The 15,832-nt window shown below is 33.6% G+C and overlaps 1 long non-coding RNA gene across 1 annotated transcript; it reads left to right on the top strand.

Annotated features, from left to right (window-relative positions):
- The first annotated feature begins 11,699 nt into the window (after nt 1-11,699).
- LOC115982704 lies at nt 11,700-12,912 on the top strand. The gene is made up of 3 exons (XR_004089708.1): nt 11,700-11,764; nt 12,461-12,510; nt 12,856-12,912. It is a non-coding gene; the product is annotated as an uncharacterized LOC115982704 (long non-coding RNA).
- The last annotated feature ends 2,920 nt before the right edge of the window (nt 12,913-15,832 follow it).

Here is a 15,832-nt window from a genome sequence, read left to right as displayed (position 1 = left end):
ACGGACCCTATATCAATTTTGCACAATTTCAACATGCTTTCAGTTTTAGAGGTGTAAGGAGGATATATTTTTGAATGAAATACTGAGAATGGTTAAATTTTTTTTTTCCTTTTTTTATTAATTTGGATGAAAATGTCTTGATTTACATTGAACATGAGATCTAAATAGATTTGGGTTCTTTTTTTTGTGACATGGAATTTGGTAAAGTTGTTTCTCTAATTGAATTTTGAGAGATTATAGGCTAAATAAGGGGTTAATTGCTATTTTTAAGGGTTCTTTGCATTTTAAAATTTTAGAGAGACCGCTAAAATGGATTTTGGGAGGAATTAATCTTTTTTGAGAAAAAGATAAGAGGGAATTAATCTAGTATTACGCCTATAATTTTTTTCTCCTCAAAATCTTAGTTGGGGGGAGGGGGGGGGGGGGGGGGGAGAAATTATTAGGTCTGCCAGGAGGACTTTTGATGTGGTCCTCCTTGACCTCTCAACCAATAAAATGTTGTTATTTCTGCAAATGTGACATCATCTGGTAATTTTTATTTTTTTATTCATTGTGTTGATTAGGAAGTTCACACACACATTTGTATAGATGATATCATCTCATTGGTCAAAGATAACCACATCAGCAATCCTCTTCGTATAAATAATAATTTCGTTGGGGGGGGGGGAGATCAGTAACATTTTAGATTATTCATGATTTTTTTCACCTATTTATGGAAAATTTAAAAACTCAAGGTGCCTCTTCACACAACATGACCTTTTTTTTTTTCTTTGGATTTCTTGTTCACATGCCACTTTTTTTAAAATTTAGACTTCAGTTCAACTGGTAAAGTCTTTAATAGTTGAATAAGAGATTTGAGCTTCAATCTTCACTTACACCAAAAACCGATTAGTGTTTTGGTCTAATAATAAGAAGTTATAAACATGAGTGGATGCCATAGGTTGAAACTTTCTCAAAAAAGAAAAAAAAAAGACTTTATTTTCACACTTCCACAAATTAGACTAACATTAGACTTTTTGTTCATATCAACTTCTTCAATCCAGAGTGTATATATATCAAATAATTTATAATGAATATCCACTATACTGTTCTTTTTCTTTATTCTTCTCTTCTTCTACTTACAACCTTGCAGGTATGTATTTGTTTACTCTAATTTTTATTTCCATTAAATTGAATAGGTTTTATTATATAGTATATAATGTCTTGATATAAATTTTATGATAAATTGTTCATAACAATTTGATTTTTTCTTTTCTTTTCAGATTGAAATAGCTTTGGCTAACTATTAGAGTTGTACACTTTGACCTATAAAAGAAGGCAGTTTGTCCATTTAGTTTTATTTATTTATTTATTTTATCAATCATTAAATATGATTTGAATTTTTATCGATCATTAAATTTTCTAATAAAGAACAATGACAAACAAGAAAAAGGATACACTAAAAATGTAGTGTACAAAGAGGTATTCAACAATCTCCCAAAGATACAAAATTCTCATTAGAGCACAACTGGAATGTTATAAAATAATAATTTTTTTTAATTAGGTGTTATCATTTTATATTTGATAGTTATTATACTAATTCAATCTTTTCCCTTTATTATTATAATAATTATTTATTTTTTTATTATTTATTAAATAAAATATATAGTCTATAAGTTTATGATAAAAAATCGTGCAATGCATGGGCCTTTAACTAATTTTAGGTAAATTAAAAAAAAAAAAAACAGTTTTCCTTTTCACAACATTTCTTCATATTCTATAAAATTAGGCACCACCTCTCCTTACATTTATATTTTTTGAGATTATATATCAACTTGAGTTTATTTTTTATAGAGTTGAACATGTGCAAAAAGAAAAAGAAAAAGTGAGAGAGAAATAAAAAAGGAGAGAGATTTTATAAGTAACCTTAAATTTAAAATTTTAAAAATTAATAATTTTACTTAGATAAGTGAAAAAGAGTAGTGGATAACTAGATATTCTTTTAATTACATGGGATAATCTAGCGGCAGGTCTAGAAATATTTTCTAGGGTATTCATTAAGATAAATTATACGAAATCTAATAAAAAAAATTTCATATATTGACAAAAAAAACACGCAAATACAATCTACAAATTTTCTTATTTTGAAATTGTTGCAAAATAGTTTCATTATCAATGTTGCAAGCTACATCTCTTTTAAAATTTTAGTTAAATAAATTTTTTCTTGGGCCTTTTCTTTTTGTTTGTAAAGACCTAATACATTGTTAAGAGGACCAAAGTTTAAGGACAAAATTTGGTTACAAACTTAGTCGTAACTTGAGGCTAAATCTCTCATCAAACAAATTAACATGGCTATATATTTTGAAAATATAACAATTGAATTACATGTTCTTTATGTTATTAAAACACATGTTAAATTTCATGCAAATCGGATGTTATTTACCATTTGATCTATAAACTTATTTTTTATATGTAATTTTAAACTACAAAAGCTCAAAATTTTAACATTTGATTGATGACATAATTATTGATTTTCTTAAATTTTGTAAGTACGGAGGATATAAGAAAAAAAATTTTAATCTAATAGTGGATTTTTTAAAATTCACATCCAATAAAAAAACAATTGAGTGGAGTTGTAACCTTAATCTACATGACTACAATCAAGTTTGTTGCCAAATTTTGTTTGGCCTCACAAAATTTAGGGTGGCCTCAAAATTTTTTTTTAATGATAAAAAAATCATAAATTTTTTAAAATTTATAAATAATAATAATTTTTTTCCAAGTTAGGGTGGTCTTGTGACCACCCGAACACAATGTGGAGCCGCCCCTATGATAATCTCATAAAAAATAAAAAAAAACAAAAATTACATGAAAATATAGGATAAGGATAAAAATAGGTTGTGGTATACCTTTGTGTTAGAACTTCTTTCCTCCTCCCTTGTGTGTGTGTTTATTTCTCAAAAAAAAAGAAGAAGATAAAAATAGATTTTTCTATTAAAAAAAAATTTTAACATGGGTTTTTTATAGGAACTTGAGTTATTTATTTATTAACAAACGAACATGGTGGTTTTTTTTTGTTAGAAAATTGAAATAAACAATTTTTTTTTCTTTTAGGATAGATATAGATTTAAAAAACACAAGTCTACACCTTTCTAAAAAAACACTCCTTTTCATGTTGTGTTTTTCTTTTTCTTTTTTTATTGCTTATGTATCCATCTATATCTATCCTACTTCTTACTTGCGTGCGTGCTCAGAAATCTATTAACCTTTACAAAAAATATAAGAGCCTCTAAGTATGCAACCAAAAAAAAAAAAAAAAGAAGCCTATGAACATACACAATCTAGTTTAATATATATCTTTTTAAGTACTATTAATGGGTGTGGTGCAGCGCTCACTTAAAAATTGTTTAATATTAATTCTACCATACTTTTTTCAGACAACTTTTTTTTTTTTTTTTGGGAATGAACTTGAAACTTTATTGAAATTGGTTGGCTAAATTGGCTAAATCATGTTGAGCTACAGAGAATAAAGGATTGGAGACTTCCTCCATCCAAACTACATAGTCAGAAACATTTATAGAATATCTAGCTAGACTATGTGCTAATTTATTGTCTTCTCTTTTGCAATGAGAGTATAACAATTTTGAATAGAAATTAGAAAAAACTATGGCATCCTGAATTAGAGGCTCCACTAAGGCAATTGTATTACCACCTACCTTCAAGAACTTAATAATCAACTTAGAATTGCCTTCAAGAACCGCTCCACTTATGCCTATTTCATGTCCAAACTCCAGAGCCTGTGCTGCTACAACTGCTTCAATTTTAGCTGGTTGAAGTGCTGGAGATATTAGCTGAGCTAGTGATGCTATGATGGAGCCAATGTGGTCTTGGATAACAACTCTTATGCCACTTTTGTTTTCATTCCTGAAGATTGCTCCGTCAAAAATTATTTTGAAACAACTTGCATTTGGTGGCTTCCATTTCACCCTTGGTCTCGGCATTGTTGGTGGTTTAGGTGGGAGTACAGTAAGGAATTCATCTAACTTCTCTTTCGCCTATAATGCGAGCTGGTCTGAGGTGCAGTAAGGTTTGTGGGTGTGAACCTGGTTTTGTTGATGCCATATTCCCCACGTTATCATCACAAATAGCTCTGGGTTGCCTTGATTTTTTAGTATGCATGACACGAGCTCCTTCAAGTTTGTGGCGCTTGTGTTTTGGCGAAAGCTCCATTCCGATGAAGACCATGCCGAGTTGAGTTCACTGCATGACCACAATGCGTGTAATGGACTTTCCTTGTCACTCAAGTATCGTTCGCATAGCGAGTTGTCCGTTATGTGTCGCCTCCTCAGATTTGCTTTTGTATGAATAGAATCATGACAAACTTGCCACAAGAAGTTTTTGATCTTATTTGGAACTCGCAAATCCTAGATGCTATGCTCGTCAACCTCATGCTTCAAAAACCGATATCCGAATTTGCAGGAATATTGCCCACTTTGTGTCCATGGCTAGAAGAGCTTGTCTTTTGTTGGATGTCTCGACAATGAGATTTTCTTAATGAGTTTAGCTTCCTCATGAAAAAACAGGCCATCAATTACCTCTTCTTCCATGTCCGCTTGTCTTCATTTATCTGAATTTCAACTATGGCCTCCTCCCACCCCTCCAAAATAGATGATGATACACGAGTAAGGTGCTTGATTGGCAGCCATGTATGTTGCTAAATTTGAACTTTCTGCCCGTTGCCTATTCTCCAACAAGCTTCATGTTTAATGACATCACGACCATGTAGTATGCTTTTCCAAGCGTAAGAACCATGCCTTGATTCAACAGCCTCCATGATTGTGCAATTTGGGAAGAATCGGGGTTTAAAGACCTTATAAAATAGTGAGCTTTTATCCTGCAGTAAACGGCAAGCTTGCTTGGCCAAGAGAGAGTCGTTGTGCAAAGCTAAGTCACGAAAGCCCTTACCACCCTCACCTTTTGATTTTGTCATCTCACCCCATTTTAGCCAATGAATCTTCCGCTTTTCCCCTTGTTGTCCCCACCAAAACTTTCTTATCAGCACCTTAATTTCATTACACAATCTCATTGGTAATTTAAAGCACCCCATTACATAAGTTGGAATGACTTGGATAACTGCCTTAATAAGAACCTCTCTTTCAGCTTGGGAAAGGAGTTTTCCTTCCCAACCCTACAATTTCCTCCATACTCTCTCCTATAAATAATTAAAGCTTACTTTTTTCCTTCTTCCCGTCAAAGATGGCAACCCCAAGTACCTTTCATAGTGGTGGATTTCACGAACCCCAAGAATCCCTTTAATGATCTGTCTGTTTGCTTTAGTAATTGAACTTCTTCTGTGATGCCCCAATTTGATTGATTGTGTGATGTGGGTGGGTGTGTGATGAGTCCCACATCGGGTATTTACTGGGTTGAACTGGGCTTTATTAACAACTACAAGGAGTTTTAATTGTGACTAGTTCTTTTGAGGTATAGCGCAGATGTGGCTAGCGCTTTTCCTTGGGTCGTTACATATGGTATCAGAGCCGGCCTAGTAATCCGTGTGGGCTCAGAGACACTACCACGCAAAGTGGGCCCTAACGAGGACGTTAGGGATTTAAGTGGGGGAGATTGTGATGCCCCAATTTGATTGATTGTGTGATGTGTGTGGGTGTGTGATGAGTCCCACATCGGGTATTTACTGGGTTGAACTGGGCTTTATTAACAACTACAAGGAGCTTCAATTGTGACTAGTCCTTTTGAGGTATAGCGCAGATGTGGTTAGTGCTTTTCCTTGGGTCGTTACATCTTCATACAAGGATAGAATGTCCATGACCTTGCTACATTATGTGGAGTTGGCCCTACACAAAAGAAGGCTATCATTTACAAAAAACAAATGGGTTAGTTTGGGTCATTGTTTGCATAGCTTGAAACCATTGATATCGCCATTGCTTGTTGCCTTTTTAATTAGGCCATGTAGGCCCTCAGTGCACAGGAGAAAAAGAAAAGGAGAGAGAGAATCTCCTTGTCTAAAGCCCCTTGAGGGGTGGATCAAGCCTTTTAGTTCTCCATTCACTAGTATTGAGTAAGTGACTATTTTCACAAACACCATGATAAGTCCAATCCATTGTTCACAAAACCCCATTTTTCTCATCAAATTTTCCAAAAACACCCATTCAACCCTATCATAGGCTTTACTCATGTCAAGCTTCAAAGCCATAAACCCAGTTGAACTAGAATTATAGTTTTTCATGCAATGTAATGTTTCCAAGGCAATAAGGATATTATCAGTAATGAGGCGACCTTTTGGCAAAAGCTAGTTGGTGCTTAGTAATGATAGATTGAGGAATTTTTTTAGCCTATTAACAAGGACTTTAGAGAAAATTTTGTAAAGAACATTGCAAAGACTAATAGGACGATATTTCGACACTAAACTTGGATTTTTCTTTTTTGGGATAGGGGTAACAAAGGTATGATTCACTGGGTGTGGGAGTGTACCTAAGTTCAACCAAGATAGCATCAAGTGTGTAACATCACCCTTAATCATAGGCCAGAAATGCTGGAAGAGCAAAGGGGGCATTTCGTTAGGCCTAGGAGCCTTCATTGGTGCCATTTATTTCAAAGCTTGTACCACTTCCCATTCCTCAAACTTGCACGTCAATTCTTGGTTCATGTCATCTGAGATTACTTGAAGAATTTGGTCTAAGACTTCTTGGTGTAGAGTCAGGTTTGAGGTGGTGAAAAGTTCCTCGTAAAAATTGATGAGAACTCCGGCTATGTCGTTCGGCTCCTCCTTCCAAACTCCCTATTGGTCATTTATTCCTAAGATCACATTTTTCTAGAACCGATGAGAGGCCCGGCTATGAAAAAACTTTGTGTTACCATCTCTATTTTTTAGCCAAAGAATATGGGAGTGTTGATTCCACATTCTAGTTTCTCGGTCCATCAAAACATTGATCTCACATTTCAATTCTTTGATGCGAATATTGCTACCAGTCCTCAATGCCATGACTTCCTCTTCAATTAGCAAATCTATTTTTTTTTTTTTGTTAATTTTTAAATTCTCTTCTAACATTACCAAAAACATTATAATTCCATCATGACAAATCTTTGCCACACTTGTCTATTTTTCCAAGGATTTCTTTATTTGTGTCCATTGCTGCACATGACATCTAAGTTGCTTCAAACACCTCTCCACATCGACTATCTGATAGCCACATCTCATTAAATCAAAAAGGTTTCTTGTAGGATGGAATTTCAATACTTATTGGGTTGATAAGCAAAGGGCAATGATCCGATGAAAGGCAAGGTAGATGGTGAACTCGAGTGCCAGGATACCTCAAGAAACATGGGTTTGTAGCTAGTCCATGGTCAAGTCTCTCCCAAATTGGGTGTCCATCGATATAATGTTTACTCCACGTAAAATTCAGTCCAATGAAGCCCAAGCCCATAAATCTGCATTCATCAAGAACATCCTGGAAGGCTTGCATTTGACTGTGTGCATGAATTGCTCCTCCCACCTTTTCTTCTTGTCTTGTGATTTTGTTGAAATCCCTCGCACACGGCCAAGGCATGTGTGGTTTATCATCAAGGGTTCGAAGCTTGGTCCATGCCTCATGCCTTCTAGTTGTAATCGGTTCGTCATAGAAACTTGTGCCACTCCTGTGGGGTATTCTTCTCAACAAGTACATCAATGCAAAATTTCGACGAGTCTTCCACTATGATTTGAATATCTTCCTTCCACAACAAAACCAGACCACCACCTCTATTGTCACTTGAAACTGACCATTTATTTCTGAAATCAAAATTGCGTAACAATTGATGTAGCCTTGCATCATCTGTCCATGTCTCGGCTAAAAACACAACAGAAGGATCTTTTGCCCGGATGTAATCTCCAAGCTTCCTCACTGTATGTGGGTTTCCAAGTCTAAAACAGTTCCAGACTAAGAGACTCATTGTGATGGGTGGGGCTGATCATCAGCCTCCGCCAGTGCAATAGGATTAATCTTAATGGAAACCATACGTATTTTGCTTGGTAAACCATTGGGATAAGAGAGCTCCTTAGGAATTCTTTTTGTTGATAGCATCGAATCTACTGTGCTTGCAATTCTATCAATGCTTCTTGATACATCTGGATTGTTCAATCGTTTCCATGTTCCTTGTTGCTGTGACTTTTTTTTTTTTTTGTTTTTTTTGTTTTTTTGTTTTCCAGTTGCTTCTGCATGTAGGGTTGCAAGATTTTTGGACCCCTTACCTTGGCAAACCCTGGCTGTTTCCTTAGCTTCCTCATTAATTACGTGGACTGATTGCACGTTCGTTGAAACCTCAAAATTGAGAGTTGACACGGCGTTTAATTTTGATAGACCCTCATCAATTTCGGCAAGCTTAGAAAGGAAAGAATCCTTGTGAAACGGTTTTGTTGGAGTGATAATAGGATTGGATACCTTTTGAGGAGGATTTAAATTCGGAATGAATGGTGGATGAGTGTCAGACCATGCCTCATTAATTGGTATATCAAATTTCTTTAAATCACGATCCAATTCTTCAATTTGATTCACCAATGGCTTTGCATGATTAACTTGCTGTGCAAAATCAGGGTAGGACTTATTTTTGCCAATTGTAACTGATCCTAATAATTGAGTCATTAAAGGTTCCTCTTGATTCTGTTCTATGTTAGACGATACCCTTTGTGGTGGTGGAGCTGTCTTGGTATCCACCTGAGCTTGCCTTGGAGGGATCGAAGCCTTGTGAGTGGAAGTGCTTTCTTTCATCTTCTTAAAAAAACCTGGAATAATGACTACGTTTTTTTGTGCTCGACTAGTAGGTGTTGCACATAGCCAAGGTACGAATTGCTGGTCTTCAACTTTAAGGGAACCTTCACTGTCAAACCAAGCTTCACAGTCCCTATCATCATGGTTGAGACAACCACACCAGTAGCAAATATTTGGTAGGCTCATATTTAAATGAGACCCATTGTTCTTTTCCTTGTCCCATGGACACCATTCTTCCTCGGCTTAGTGGACGAGTGATATCCAAACTAACTCAAACCCTTATAAAACTTCCACCATCCACCTTTGTTTCAGGCTTCCTGATGACCGTACCAACGGTGTTGCAAATCCCTTCCGCTACCTTTTGATTCATGAATCTCACTGGTATGTCGTGTACCTATACCTAAAAGGATGTACGATTGAAAGTCAAGTCATCAACTGGCGTATCCTTGTCATAGCATTGCAACACCATGAGGTGTTTGTCAAAACTCCAAGGCTCATTAGAAAGAATGGCATCAACTTCTAGTTTGTTATCGAAAGTGAAGAGGACTATGTGGTTACCCATATTTTTAACTTTAAAACCATTTTTTGATCTCCATAATGGCTTAAAGGTCGAAGCAATAGCTTCCATATTCAGAGCTTGTCTTGTGAAGAATTTGCCAGCAATGATGAATTATGGCATAGCTATCTCCTCCTCAAGATCGAGGGTTGGCCCTTCTCTGTTTGAAATCGACAAACCATTGCAACAGTTTGTTAGTTCATCCATGAGTACAGTGTTTCCCTAACCCCCGAAAGAAATAACCACAAACCTTAAGGATAAACTTGTTATTCTAAGGGACAAAGGTGCCTACAAGTAGGGACAAAATATTTTACAGACAACTAAGCCAACTTTTACCCATAGCTGAATCAGTCTTTTTGCAACCATAAAAATATATTTTGACATGCCAACTATTAGTAATGAGACCATATTACCCTTCTCCTATCTCTCCCCAACTTAAAAGTGAAAACAAGTTGTTCTAAACTTTATGGTTTGGCTCCTCTCTCTCTCTCTCACACACACACACACATACACACACACACACACATGAGTTATGCTAACGAGCGCTCTTAGGAAAATGGTTAAAAATCAATTTTAAGAAAGTTTTGACACCACTTTTATGGGAAATGAAAAAAGTTTTCAAAACATTAAATTTTTTTTTCTTTTCCCATAAAAACTTTCTTTAAATGGATTGTTAACCATTGCCCTAAGGACATCAGTTAGTATTTCCCTATATATATATATATGTGGGTCCGATTAATGTATGCCTTTAAGGTACATATTAGTAATTCATTTTAAGAAATTTTTTATGAAAAATTGAAAAAATTGTCAAAAAAATTAATCACTTTTTCACTTTCCCATAAAATTTTTCCTAAAATGGTTTACTAACTTATGTCTAAGAACATACACTAGTAAAACCCTATATATATATATATATATATACATGGTTTGGGTTCAAGTTATACTTGGTGTAATTCTAAGCAATGTTAGACCACTCAATATTTTTTAATTGGATGCGAATATTGACAAATCCATTGTTAGATTATATTATCTTCATATATTCTCTATGCCTGTAAACTTTTAAGATGATCAAAGATTAATAGTCATGACATCAATCAATTGTTAAAATTTAAGTTTTTGTAATTTAAAATAATGTATAAAAGATGTGTTTATGAATTAAATGGTAAATAACATCCGATTGATATGAAAATTGGCATGCATGTTAAGAACATATAAAACATGTAATTCAACGGTTGAATTTTTAAAATACTAATTCAATAACAAGTTATAGAGTGATGTAACATTGTTTAGAGTTACTCCTGGTGTAACTCTTATAAACTCACACGTTTTTTTACACCATAAATTTCTAATAGATCTAATGGTTAAAAAAACACCATTAAATATTATTGTTTTCCAACTTATTACCTAATTAATACTAGCATTCTCTCCTGTCATATTTATTGTTTTCCACCAAATAATATTTTTTTCAACACAATCTAACAAAAAAAAATTAAAAAAAATGTTATTATATATTCATTATTTTATTAATCGATATTAACATACATACAGGTAGCACACGTTCAAATTAAAAACATTTGTCTACCTATCAAAATAATAATAATAAATAAAAACATTAAAATTATAAAGTTTTTTGGTGGACTATGTCATTTATTCATCATTCCACTAAAAAGTTTTCACTTGTTTAAAATTGCTGAGTCAGTAATTAATTTCTGTTTAAATTTTTTTTTTCTAACTAACAATTTTAAATAAATAAAAATCTTTTAGTAGAATGGTGGACTACATTACTTACTAACCATATGGATCTTATAATTTCTTCATGTTCACCGATTCCCAAGTGGGGCAAAAGGGTAGAAAACTGTAATATATGGAAGGGCATATTTGGCAGAAGAAGAAGAAAAAGAAGAAGCGGGAAGAAGATCAGCTCTCCCAAAGAAGAAGAAGAAGAGGCAAAGGAGATCGGCGTGAGAGAGACCGACGAAACTGAATTTGGGTGCAAGGGATGCTATTAGGGGTATTCGTGATGTGGAGATTGAGCGTTTGCTGACTGAATTGCGTTTGTAAGGAACAACTACAAACCCCCACAATGCCATTTTTTTTAAAGAAAATCTTCCAAACCTTTCAGTTGAAGGAAACAAACAATTTGAAGTTCAATGGAATATGATAAGGACAGAGGCATAAATGCTTCTCTTCTGCATCAGTTGTCCATGGTTTATTCTGACAAAACAAAGGATGGTCTCAACTTTCATTTGATTTGAGTTTGTTTAATTGCATTGAAATGTGCTTTTCTTTTGCACCTCATGTGATAATTATTAACTCATTAAAGCATGGTTTGAGCCAAAATCCAAACACACACCTCAGTCCCTTTCTCTTGTTATTCTGATTGAAATTTTCCATTTTATAGGTATTGGAGGAGCCATCAGAAACTCAAATATTCAGGATGCAAGATGGTCTTCAAACTCCCGGGGTTTGTTTCTTATTTATTTTTGTATGAAGCTTCAATCTTATTAAAATGTAACTAACCGAGTATCTTGGTTAGTTTTAGTTAGGAACCAAATTCTTGTTTTAGTTGTTGAAACCTAGTAGAAGGGCAAAAATGTTTACTGAATGGCACAAGTCAGTTCCAATTCATCAATATGCTATAGTCCAACTTCAGGACCTTGAAGAAGTTTCAGCTGATGCATATTAAGTGCCTACAATTACCGGTGCACCCTAGATGCTCCAATGAATTGTACATACAAAACCTTTATGGGTGTTGTGTCAGTTTTCACTCTCAGGGGTGTCTACTGCAAGCCTGTCTTGTTTGCTGAAGTAGATATCTTGGAGGCTCTGGATGCAAAGTTTGTGCTGGTAGATTTGTCATTTTAAGCAATGATCATAAATTGCAAAAGCAATTCATTTGTTAGAGGAGAAAATATAAGGATAAGCAGCTAGTAGCTGCAATTGAGTGAACCATAAAAGCTTGCTAAGTTTTAAGTTTGTTAGAAGAGTACATATCAGCTAGATGTTTCAAGGGTTTTGGAGAGAGAGTTTTGGTTTGGGGGGGGGGGGGGTGACAACTTATGGTTTATGACTTCCCTGATACCGTGAGATTTCTCATGGGAGGTGTTGGATGGTTATCAAATGGGCACGAATTGATGTGATATCTGATCATTTTTTGCAGGTGAGTAGCCAAAGGCTGTCTATTGGAAGACAATATGGAAGCTATACATGGTATGAAGAGTATCTATATATTCTCTTGTTCTTCTTACTGGTTCCTTGAAAAAAAAAAAAAAAAATCTTCTCTTGTTCATGTTGTCAACACTGCATTGAGCCCCATGCTTGCTATATTGTTTTTTATTTTTTATTTTTATAAGTAGCTTGCTATATTGTCAAGAAAGTGGAATACCAAATTCACCTTACTGTTTTACATCCTCTACTGTCATGGAGATTTGTTCCTCCTATAAATGTGAATTGAATGGGCTAATTTTATGCATTATAGGGGAATAATGTGTTCTTAAACTTTGATTATTATCTTAGTTTCTTTCTGATGTGTAAATTGAATCAATTGATGTGCAGAATCAGAAGAGGGTTGACTGGCTTCAATTTTACCATTAACGTGGTTCAAATTTATGCAAATACTTACAATTTCAAGTCCTTTGGAATGTTTCTCTTTCATTGTGCGAATGACTATTTTAAGTACTGAAATTGTTCTAGTATTATAATGCAGTGTTACCTTTGCAATGATATTCAAGTTAAGAATAATTGTGCATTTCTTGTTTGTATTGGTCTGTGTAATTCTTCTTCATTTGCTCTAATAATAATCACAAAGGAACAATGCGACTCCAATCCGCTGATCATATAATGGGGTCCTGATGAGATTTGTCTATATTTTGATTTTGAATTAGATTCAAGGTAGCAGTTAAGTGGTTTTTCATATAATGTTTGCATGGCTTTGGGTTTATGAGATTCAATATATGGTCCAATTTTCGGAGAATGTGATGTCTGAAATTCTGAATTCATGTTTTACTTTTGGTTTGATTAAGAATCTCTAGATTTCTATAAATGTGAGAATTACATATTTAGCTTATTCTTAAGAATCTTGTGGGACTTATTTATGTTGTTCAATACAACGGGACTATCATGTAAGAGCTGTCTGTCTAATGGTCCTCTCACCCAAAAAACTACTGTCATTTGTTTCAAATTGAGTCAGGATATTTTAAGAGAGTGGTCCACCTATAAAAACTTACCCACTCACCCAAACCCACACAAAACTCAACGATCCACAACAACAAGACAACAACCATTTGACCCTTATAGTCGACCAAACAAATACTACCCAAATCAAACACCCAGCTCTTCCATTTGCATTTTTGTAACTTTCGGGCATGAAAAGCCTTGATTCCAACTACTAAGAGTTGATAGCATGAAATTACCATGTATAACTGAATTATTTTCAAATTAATGAGAAAAGATTTGCTATTGAAATCAAAAGTTACCAATCATTTGGACTTGAAAACCCCAGATTGCCCACAAATGCCTTCAGTTGAAATTTTGCATAAATGAATCATTCTCAGACACAGAATGAAATGGGTCAATTGCATTCAAAGCTAATATCATCCTTGAACTTTAAGGTGAGTGTATTTGATCTGTGAACCTTCTATTTGAATGATTAACTCATTGCATTTTATGTTTATGACATATAAAATGTTTGTTAGCATTTCTGTTAAAACTTAACGAATTTAATCATGATAGTTCAAAACTATTAATGCTTTGACAGAAATCATGTGTACATTTCATGATTAAATTCATTTGGCTTTAATGGAAAATATTAGTAGAATGTTTGATTTGTCACAAATATAATTCTCAAAGACTTGTTCAAATTGAAAATTCAAGAATGATATTAACACTGAAATCAAAGTTTATGAAATTTGTGAACCAGTGCAGGCTGAAGCAACTGCAATTCTTTGGGTGTTGCAACTAGCAAAAGCAGAAAACACTAAGAGAATTGTAGTGGAGAGTGATGCTAAAAATTGTTTTGATGCCATTAAAGATGGTTGGACACATGCTGCGTGGCCTATCCAAACTCTAATTTGCGATATATTAGACCTTGGGAAATCTTTTGTTAGTTGTAATTTTAATTGGATGAGGATAGAGCTAAGCCAAGTTTGCTGCTTCTTATTGGTCTTCATTTTGTTGTAATAAGTATCTTCTTTCTGCAGCAGTTGTGAAGTGAATGCTTGTAGGAAGGATGCTTCTTTGTTTCTCTTGTTTGAATAATATTCTCGTTTCTTAGAAAAAAATGTGTGATATTTTAAGAAACTCCTTAAATAAATATATTCCCAAGATAGGGTGGGAAAAAGTAGACAAAATCAGTCACAATTAACAATATAGACAAAGCTTAGCCAAGGACTACAACTCTAATCAATTTCTTTTTATTTAATGTGAACTTTGACTAATTTATCATTGAATAATATTTTCTTTTTATATCTTTCATGCTTGTCAAATTTTCAGAAAATCAAAGATCAATAGCTATATCATCAACCAAATGTTTAAATTTCAAGTTTTTGCAGTCTAAAATTATGTATTAAAAGTAAGTTTATGAATCGAATAGTAAATAATATCTAATTGATACAAAATTTGATATGTGTTAAGAACATAAAGAACATACAATTCAATGACGATTTTTGAAATATGTAACCAAGTTAATTTTTTTAGTGGAAGTTGTAACCTTTGACTATAACTAAGTTTGTAGCTAAATTTTATCATAACAATATGATTTATCCTAAATTATCATAAATTTTATCCCGACAATATAAATTTTATCCTAAATTTTAGCTGTAGCCTTTGACTGCAATTAAGGGTCAGGGTTCAAGTTTTTAGGAGAAAATTTTACACATACATTTAGATTAGTTTAGAGTAGAATTTTTATTTTGTATAAAAAAAAATTGCTATAATGATTATCATAATCTGAATAATGCAGCATATTTGCTATCTCTTCTCAAACTATAATTGTTTGTTTCATTGCATTATTGAGGTTGTGCCTATCAACCAAATTTCAAGGAATAATGAAGTCACACTCACTACACTTTTTTTAGAGCTTTTTTGCAAGCTTGTGCCTATCAACCAAATTTTAAATAAAACAATTTGTATATAATATTAATAGAAATAAATGTGACAGTCTTATGCAAACGTGATCCATCAAACTAATAAGAAAAAATTAGCCTTTTTTTTTTTTTTTTTTTTTTTTTTTTTTTTTCTCTTGTTTGGGGAAAAAGATAACATTAGCTTTGTAGCTCAAATTGCCAGCGTGAGCTTGGCCATATAATAAGTTAAAAGCAAGCTATATATATATATAATTAAATAATATATATAACAAATGATCCATGCCTCAATGCAATCGACTTGCTACTAGAATTAAGTCCACCTACGTAAAGATATACATCAAATATACGGAATAATTTTTCCTTATTGAGCATCCTTACTGTCAAGCCAATTTGCAAGTCATTATTTATTTATTTTTCAAATATTTGATTTATTCTATATAACTATTGGA

This window comes from Quercus lobata, chromosome 3 (genome assembly GCF_001633185.2).
Source record: "Quercus lobata isolate SW786 chromosome 3, ValleyOak3.0 Primary Assembly, whole genome shotgun sequence".
Lineage (NCBI taxonomy): Eukaryota > Viridiplantae > Streptophyta > Magnoliopsida > Fagales > Fagaceae > Quercus > Quercus lobata.
This window is presented reverse-complemented; position numbering and strand designations above follow the sequence as displayed.